Below are 10,429 nucleotides of genomic sequence, written 5' to 3'. Positions count from 1 at the left end.
CCTTTGACTAATTGTGTGGTGAATTACTTGGTTGCTTCTCTTTTATTTTAATTAACCATATTTAGAATTTACCATGGTTAAAAACACTTGGCTAATATTCCACCAATTCAAAATATCTACTAGGTCATGCTTAGGTCATCTTGATTATGTCATCCTTTTACACTTGTTTTCTTCTTATTGGTATGATGTCATCATCACCCACTAACCTCTTTGCTTAACCCCTAATTACTTGGCTAATGACCGCTGATCTGTTATACGGTTCGCTTAACTTTCGTTCTCGTTTATCGTTTGAGGGATCATACCCGGGATCTTATTACTTGGGTTCCCTTAACCTTTCTCAATACATTATATTCCTTTTATGATCCTCTCTTATAATCCTTGAATTTAAATCTTTTTAATCATGTTACCTTATACTGAATTCTTTCGGTATCTGGTGGATTTTCGGGAAAAATCAAAGTGTTCGGATTTGGATTCTGACGATCTTTACATACACTTATTTACTTTATGAAATACTAATACGATCTTAGAATTTCCATAACAGTACTCCTATATAGCGTAGTCTGATAATTTTCCTTAATCAGCATCATCAGCAAAAGTTACTATTCATCCGTGTTTCAAAATTTTCCAAAAATTGGGGTTATTACATAATGAATATATCTATAGGGACCTCATGTCGAGATGTCACTATCCTGACTCTTATCGAGATCTAGATAGTGACTTATCAAGATATAAAATAAATACCCAGTTTGTCCTAATTGGACTGAATTACTCCAATTTTTATTTGAAAAAATCAATATAAATATAGAATAATTTTATATCAAAAGTATTTTACTAAAATAATTTATTTAATTAAATTAATTTTAGCTCTAAGTTATCGAGAAGTCTAAAATTTGTACTTGTAGATAACTTTATGTATAAACATATGTCGAGATCTCTACAACAGTTATCGAGAAGTCATAATGAAGCTTGTCGAAAAGTCCTTCGAGAAGTCAGAAAGAGACTTATCGAGAAGTCTCAAAATGACTTGTTGAGAAGTCATTTAGACTTATCGAGAACTCAGTTCTCTACATACTTTTGTTCTTTTTACACTACACCATAGATTGCATACTGGAAATTCCAACAAGCGTTGCTAAAGGCCAAAACACCGTTGTTATAGGTGCCAAAAAGCTATAACAACGCTTTTCGAGTGTTGCAATTTTAGCCGTTGGGAAAGCACTTTATTGCAACACCGACACACCCCATTGCAATTCCTGGTTATCTGTTGTAAAAACATGCTACTACAATGTCAACCAGGGTTGCAATTGAAGTTAACCAGTGTTGCAACATGTGTTTGAAAATCAGTAGAATATGGTGGGTCCCATATGTGACCCCCAATAGTGTTGCAACATCGATTTTACATTTTGTAAAATTTTTCTGGGCCATATTTTATAATTAAAATTTTATAAAAGCTATTATTTAATATTAATTTCCCACAAATAAGTGACCTGTTAATTTCATAAATTACATATAATATAATACAAACTGGGTTATAAAATATAAAACTGTGATATAAGAATTATTGAATAAATTTAAAAGCGTTAAAATAAACTTGAACTAGTGAGACGGGCATTCTTCTATTTTAATTTTGCTAAAGACTATATTATACAAATGGTGGAATCATACTTAATCAGAGCCAATATAAAATGCAATTATCTCAACCACGTCAACTTGAATTGCAAAGGAAATGCATGCCTCCACGTGACCTTTTTCCGCTTCCCAAGCTTTCAGCGTTGTAATTTTGGGCAATTTCTTCTTGGAAGCAAAGATTTAGTTTGTTCTCAAGCTTATGATCTAGAAGATTTAACAAATAAAATGATTAGAAACACAGAAGGACATGCAGTAACTCCTAAGTTTGTTCTCGACATCATTAAGGACAACTTATATAAGTTGCATCATATAAGCTATAGTGCTGAATCTGCAAGAAATCTCATGCCTATCACAAAATACTTCATAACATCACACAAGCTAAAACATATGCTAAACCAACTAATCAGGCAAGTAGGGGTTAAAAACTAGAATATTAAGTTGTTGTACAAGACATGCCTGTACTATAAAAATACTAAGTCATATTGACAGCCCTAAGAATTAGTTGTATGATAATCTAAATTTTTATTTTGTATTGTATTACTTGAGTCAGTAAAAACGTCAAAGATTAGACTGGAGTATTTTTCTATAAACAGTCTCAAGCCTAAGAATAAAACTCTGGAAGAAGATCAAGAAGATCATGCCTCAGAGAAATTATGAAGAAGCTTGGAGTTTAATAAATCTGTTTTAGTAAAAATGTTCTAAGTCAAGATACCTACAAGTCACAGATCAAGTCATATAGAGAAGTCATTCGAGGACTCAAGAATGACTTATCGAGAAGTCCAAAACAGCTTATAGAGAAGTCTCAGAGATATCGACAAGCCAAATAAAAACATAAAAATTGGAGATATCGATAAGCCAAATTATCATTAGAGATCTCAGAGATATCTACAAGTCAAAATGTATATATAGATCTCTAAGATATCGAAAGTCATTTCTGCATTAGAGAACTCAGAGATATCGACAAGTCAAATTATCATTAGAGATCTCAGAGATATCTACAAGTCAAAATGTATATAGACATCTCTGAGATATGGACAAGTCAATTCGGCATTAGAGAACTCAGAGATATCAACAAGTGAAAATGAAGATATGAAGATTGGAGATATCGACAAGTCAATTTTCTCATTAGAGATCTCAGAGATATCGATAAGTCAATATGCTTACAGAGATCTCAGAGATATCGACAAGTAATTTTCACATGCATAAATTTGGAGACCTCGACAAGTGTAATAACCCCAATTTTTGGAATTTTTGAAACCCTTATGAATAGTAATTTTGCTGATTATGCTGAATAAGAAAACTTTTCATACCACACTATGTAGGGGTTCTTTTATTGTTATTCTGAGATCTTATTAGCACTCTATATGATATATAAGTGTATGTAAAGATCGTCAGAATCCAAATTCAAACACTTTGATTTTTCCCGAAAATCCACCAGATACCGAAAGAATTGAGTATAAGGTAACAGGATAAAAAGGATTTAAATTCAAGGATATTAAGAGAGGATCATAAAAGGAATATAATGTATTGAGAAAGGTTAAGGAAACCCAAGTAATAAGATCCCGGGTATGATCCCTCAAACGATAAACGAAAACGAAAGTTAAGCGAACCGTGTAACAGATCATCGGTCATTAGCCAAGTAATTAGAAGCTAATCAAAGAGGTTAGTGAGGATGATGTCATCAAACCAATAAGAAGAGGACAAGTGTGGGAGGATGACATAACAAGGTGAGATAAGCATGACAAAAAGGAAGTGTGTTGTTGGTTGATTCTTGGCCATGCAAAAGTTACCATGGTTAAAAGGTAATTAAGCAAAACAAAACAAAACAACCAAGAAAAACAAATCACAAATCATAAAACACAAAGTTGACTTCATTATTCAAGAAGAAGCTCTCGGCCTCTTTTCATTTTCAAAGGAAAGAAAAATCCAAAACCAAGATCCAAGCTTTGTTAAATCATGAGGTAATTATCCAAGGTTCCTTATGCATAGATATAGCTATCCTATAAGTTTGAGCTTCAAATTCATTCACAATCTCTTCCTAAAAATCATGGAAGAAGAGGGTGAATAGTGTTTTTCAAGAACTTAAATTTTTGTTCTTGAGTTTTTGTTTAGATTAAGCTTGGATAAGGACTTTTAAGGGTGATTCCAAGCTAATTACTTGATTCTCCACTCTCCAAGGAAGGTATAACCCCTCCAAAACCTAACTTTACTTTGAGTATTAGGTTTAGGTTTGTTGTTATGGTTCATGAGAAGCATGATTCTTGTAGACTTAGAGTGTGGTTGGTTTTGTAATGAGTTGGAGTTGTAATTCTTGGATTATTGATTAATGAACTTAAGTATAGTTTTAATTCATGTTTGAGAATAATATAAATTGGAGAACTTGAGGTGTTGGGGCTGTTGTAGTATGATATGGATGGATTTTGGTTGTATGAATGAATTGTGGTTGATTGGTGGTTGGTTTGGAGTAGAATAAAAATTGGTAATCGCGTAAACATAGCCGTCGTAATGTCCGATTTACTTTAGACTGTTTTTGTTCTTAACATCAGGACCTGAGAACTCACTGCTAGGTTTTGACCATTGCCATGATTAGATAGTTCATGTTACGAGCTTTTTTTTATATATGGTTCGTTTGAATCCGATATACGGTTTAGGAGAAACGACCGTTTTAAGTAACGGCGTTTTACGAACGAACCATTACCCCTCTCCTTACTTTGAAACATAGGTTAAAGACCTTAAAGGACTAATTGGAGTATGAAACATTTATGTGAAGTGTATTATGTAGTTGGTAAGGCACTCGCGAAAGAATCGCCTTAAAACCCTTAATGGTTAATTTATTAAAAATGGTGGAGCCGAGGGTACTCGAGCGACTTAAGTTAATCGTTAAGCGCAAAAGCGAACGTTAGGGTCTAATTGGTTAAAGTATAGATTCTTAAGCGACTTTGGTTTAATTCCAACTTATATGTGGTTTATAGGTTACCAGACTCATCCCAGGACTTTTACCACCCCCAGTCGCTCAGGCAAGTTTTCTACCCGTTACACTATTGTTGTGATGTATACATATGTATATACATTATCTTGTGATAGATACATGATGGTTAATTAGCAAATTCTTGTTTGGAGCATGTGATATGGTATATATGCATGCCTGTTTCATAATCTTGATACATATATCTGCTGATTCAGTTGCATAATACCTATACTAGAGATAAGCAGTAATTGCGTATACCCTTAGTATAGGGGACCCCACGGTGAACATTTTCTAAAACCGGGAGTCGATGTTCCCGAGTATATTATATATATATATTTACATATATATATATTGATATAGTTTTCAAAACTATTAATCGAATAAGGTTTATTCGATAACTTTATTTTATTTAATGAATATTAGTTGAATATTCATTCGAGGACTTATGACTCGGTTTATTTTATTTAATGAATAATATTTGAATATTCATTCGAGGACTTATGACTCGCTTTATTTTATTTAATGAATATTATTTTGAATATTCATTTGAGGACTTATGACTCCGCTTATTTATTAAATAATATTCTTTATTTTAATAAATAATGTGTCGATAATCAAACTCACTTTTGATTATTCAAATAAAGATAGTACTTTCGTATAAGTATATCTTTGGTTATTTAATATTCATTTCAAGTATAAGTTTTAAAACTTTTACTTCAATTATTTTTATAAAGATTATTCTTTATGGGAATATTATTTAAATAATAATATTCAGATATTTTCTAATATATCGGGACTGATTTATTTCATTAAATCAGCATTACTCCAAACATTCTTAAAAATATTTTCGAGTCTTCAAAATGATTTTTAAAAGTTAGAGCGGATCCCAAAACTCATTTTTATATTTAAGATCTTTCTTTCAAAGGGGATTTAAATACTCGCTCAAAACATGAGGGATCCGGCTCTGTGGTGTATTTTATATTCGCAACGTGGTTGCTGTTTTGAGACAACAATTTGATTACTTGCCCAATGTTCGGGAAGTAAGTCCATCTGATTGAGTCGGCATAAGCGACAGGCCGGGGTACGGTCTATGAAGGTGTAAGAGGCTGGGTGACAGTCCATCCACGCATGAGTGGCCGGGTAACGGTCTAGCGCGAGGTCCGAATGCGGCCAAGGTGATGACCGGCGAGGAATTCATCCATCTACAGTAGAGAAGGTTACTTATTGGTTTGCTTGATCAGCAAGATATCAGATTTATGCCAAGGTTTTCTCCTTTCCAAATTCATTGGATATTACAACTCTGTTCATAATTTTCATAACAGAGGTTTTCAAGGAGTGTATGAAATGTATATATATAGGTGTATATATATATCGGGACTTAATGAAGTATCTCGTAACTTCATTATTTATAATGATATTTCAAGGATTGAACCTATTCAAATCTTATCTTGTAGTCTCATCTATGTGATGAACTTTTGAAACTAATTATAACTTAAACGGTGGTAGTTCAAGTAGTATTCGGAAAGATATAAGTATATTGGAGTATCTTGTAACTTCATCTTTTAAACTTATATTTAGTAAATGATTATCTTGTGCATGTCAAAGATTTTCGGAAAAACTTTGAGACAAGGTTAGATATATGAGATCACTTTGCAACGATATTTTTTATACAGTTATAAACTGGAACTCTGTGTATATTATACATGTCAGAGGATTTCGAAGATTGTGAAAAGTATATATGTATATATATATATACTGAATATTTTGCGACTTGGTCGCGTTAAGATATCAGCTTGGTTCATTTCTTCTTGACCAAGACTTTCATGAGTACTATGAGAATGCTCATATATTGTTAATTATTATACATATTATTTCGGTGAGCTTGTTGCTCACCCTTACTTTCTTCTTTCATCACACAACAACAGATATACAAGATGAACAGGATCAAGCTCCCAATTCGTGAGCGGTTAGGAAACATTTCACAGTTTCCTATAGGCGTTGATGTCGTTGTGGCTGAGGTAGCAACTACCAATAGGCTAGGCTTTCAACTTTTATTGTACCAGACTTATGTATATTTATGAATTGTAATAATGGCAAAGAATATGTAAATTTATTCAGAAACACTTTTAAGGTGAAACGGTTTATAATTGTGGAATAAAATGACTTGTGTTATTTTTGGTATTCATCTCTGAGACTATAACTTGTGGTGTGTGTGTGTATATTGTGGGGTCACAGTACGCAGTAGTTGGTTGACTGTTAAGATTAAGTTTTGATAAGGGAAATGGAACTCGTGACAACCTGGATCCCCGACCCCGGATTTGGGGGTATTACAACAAGCCATGTTCACTTATAGAGAACTCAAAGACCTCGAAAAGTCAAAACACTTATAGAGAACTAAGAGATATCGATAAGTCATTATACTTATTGGGATGTCAGTTCTCTATAGATCAAACTGGAGATCTCGATATGAATCTCAAGTACAGAATGCAAACAAGTTAAATATTCAAGATTATCAATCAACAAATGATCTAATCAGTTAGATTGAAAAGTCTACAAAAGCAGCTTGAAGAGTATAAGATCAAAGGCCAAGATTAACTGACAAAGGAAAGTCACAGATTTATAGGATTTGCAACGATACACTAAGCCATAAATGGAAAGTTTTAGAGATAACTTAAAGTAGGGTTTAGTACATCGTATTGCATGCTGTGTAAACATGCATTTACTAATCTATTAAATAAATACTGGTCCTTTGCTTTCAAATTATATCAAACAGAACTAGAATTTCTTGTAACTCTCTCAAGGAAGAAGCTGAGTTCTTTACTTACAAAGAACCCAGGATTTGTAGAAAGACACTAGCCTAATTTTAATACAAAATTAAGTGAGTATTGAAATATTGTGTGCACTATTTTATTTTAGTTAACATAGTATTGCTGCACTTCTAATCTGATTTGTTAACCAAGTAACTAACATTCAAACAGCCTTAAAAATATCCAAAACACATTCACCCCCTCTGTGTTGTATTCATTACCTAACAAGTGGTATCAGAGTAAAATCTGAAAGCAAAAAGATTAAATATCTTAGAAGAATGAATACATAGAAGATTAGCAGTATTAAGATTCCTGCCTTTGACAGATCTAACTAATCATTCTGGGAAAACATACACAGCAGGAAATATCTCGAGTTGCAGAAGTTAGTAACCAAGGTAATGTTAAACACAACAACAAAATAATATGGCACTTAAGTTATTAAAACCATTACACAGAAAGACATACCGCCTTAGGTCCTTCTCTCCATGGACCACTGACTAGTGCAATTATTCGCACTCCAATACCAGGAAAACAAGCTCCAAGCAATCGAAAATCAACAGTGAGTGCCACTACCATACACCTCGCAGCTCAATTAGCAGGCCAAACCGACCACCGACCCGTACCCATCTCCTCTTAAAATTAAACCAAATAAAACCACCATGTAGTCAAGCATTACAACCAATTAGCCATTAAAAATAATAACAAAAAATAACCAAAATATCAAAGAAGCACACCAAAGTAAACGTATATCACACTCAGAAGTGGGAAATAGGAACCTACTAAGCCCAAAACTGAAACTCCCACAATGTGACCTTCCTGCCCACATCTTATTGTAACCATCAAGTGCCACTCCAGCTCTCTCCTGATACACAACGCAATAAAATCATGAATAAACTAAATAATACACATATATTAGAGATCACAGCTAAGCAATCAGTCCACAAATCTAAAAAAATAGAAAATAAAAATGCATAAAACCAGTTCTTACAAATGACTGAAAGCCACCGACAAGTCTTCAAGACATGCCTATAATAACTTTTCCTGGAAAAATCATCACACATCATTTTTAACTAAGCATCATATTTCACAAACATTCCATCCAATTAGGCACACAATTACAACCAATTGTAAACAAAATTACAATTAACTATAAGCACAGTTGCTAGTAATTGCAATATCTATTTCGAAAGAAATAGTATGTTATTTAAATATTACTTAACATAAACATGGCTTTAATTTCTACACATCTCTATACTTTATCATGTTATAATTAAAATAGTCACAAACTTCATATTAATAATAGAGAGAGAGAGCAAATAATTGCTAAATACCTTTCAAAACAAAGAGAGAAAGATGGAGAGATAGAGAAAGGGAAAGAGAACAGAGAGGGAGATACATTAAAATTTAAAAATATGAAAATACTAATAAATCATACCCTGTAATCGAAGCCCCTAATCGATCGAAAAAACCCGATCCAATCTAGGAATAAGATCGTTGTGGTGGTACTAACAGTGAGATTGATGATAGAATCGAATATGTCATATCCGCAAGTTAATAAGATAAGTAAATATGGCCGAGAGTGCATCCAAGTTGATTCTGGGACTTGGCACAGTTTAGGGAAGAGTATCTCACAATTCTGGGAAGCAATGCCAAATGCCTGTCTCCACAGGAAGTCTATGATGCAGTAAATGAATTGACTAAAGTTCAAATCATGGCCTTTCACAATATTGGGAAGGCCCTTGTTGTCACATTAACTGGCCATCAAGATAAAATCATGGGAATGGTGAGAAGAAAGATGGATGAGATAATCCCCTCACAGGTGGAGATGAAGAAACAATAAAGAAAAGGAGATTGGTCAAATCTTACTTTTCCAAACATGCATTGAAGATAAAGAAAGAAATTGATGAGGAAGGTGAAGATGCAGCTACTCACAGTAGCTCAAGGAGTCATAAGGATGTCATGCTGCAACCAAACCTGTCATAATCTCTGATTCACCATTAAAGTCTGATCCAAGGGTGAGAGAGATTTTTTCCAACAACAGAATTACAGAAGGGGGGTTGAATTGAATTCTGTTTTTTTTTCTTTTCTGAAAAACTCTTTATAGAATATACAACTGTGTTTTTGAATAAGCAATAATGTAGATAAAGCTTTTGAAGTATTCTACTCACACAAAGTAAATGAACACAATGTTTAAAAAATTTCTGGTGGATTTTTCTTTCCACCAAAGATGTATATTTAAAGAAATCTCTTTGATGCAATTTGCACACAGCTGTTTACAAGTATTTTCTTACAACTTTGAACTATTAGGCTTAAAAGTTGCCTAGGGATCCCAACTAAAATTTTTTAAAACCCAGCGAGGTTCGGGATTACTTCGCGACTGATCACCGGTTGTAATCCGTAGCGTCATAAAATAATTTTTAGCAATGATTTGATTTTGACTTAAATAACACAACACACTTCAAAATATTTCCAATATTATTCACAGTTTGGAGATAGGCATTTTCAGAAGTTACTTTTCCCTAAAACATAATTTAAACAAAAACATTTTTAATAACAGGGGATACGTAGCTTAAAACATTCTGTTCCGGTATGAACTTTATACTCAACAGTTATTCACATATATTACCAAACCATAAAAGATATGGTCAGAGGTACTTGTCTTGCTACGCTTTATCGACTAAACACTGGGTTGACTTTAGACCGACTTCAACGTTCGGGGCTTCTGAATGGGAAATTTAGTATTCTAATATAATTAAATTGTCAAAGTATATTTCTGCTAAACGTACAAAATTATACATCTATATGTATTGAAAATGTACAACTTTAGTTGTCAATTTAAGTTACAAATATTGGTTGTGAAAGTAATTGAAGTAGGTAGTAATGTAGGTAATATGACATGGTTCAAGAAACTGTGCTCACCACCAAGGACCCAAATTTAGTTGGTGAGAGGCTGTATGCTGGGGTAGACCACCAACACAAACACAGGGATTTCATCAGTTTTTACTGAAGAACCTGTGGTGGTTTCAAA

The 10,429-nt window shown here is 33.3% G+C and overlaps 1 long non-coding RNA gene across 1 annotated transcript; it reads right to left on the bottom strand.

Moving 5' to 3' along the window:
- Positions 1–1,582: 1,582 nt before the first annotated feature.
- On the bottom strand, positions 1,583–8,568 carry LOC141668906 (uncharacterized). The gene is made up of 4 exons (XR_012553262.1): positions 8,390–8,568; positions 8,182–8,263; positions 7,867–8,033; positions 1,583–1,830 (listed from the first exon to the last, which is right to left on the bottom strand). It is a non-coding gene; the product is annotated as an uncharacterized LOC141668906 (long non-coding RNA).
- Between the last annotated feature and the right edge of the window lie 1,861 nt (positions 8,569–10,429).

This window comes from Apium graveolens, chromosome 6 (assembly GCF_009905375.1).
Source record: "Apium graveolens cultivar Ventura chromosome 6, ASM990537v1, whole genome shotgun sequence".
NCBI classification, from domain to species: Eukaryota; Viridiplantae; Streptophyta; class Magnoliopsida; order Apiales; family Apiaceae; genus Apium; species Apium graveolens.
This window is presented reverse-complemented; position numbering and strand designations above follow the sequence as displayed.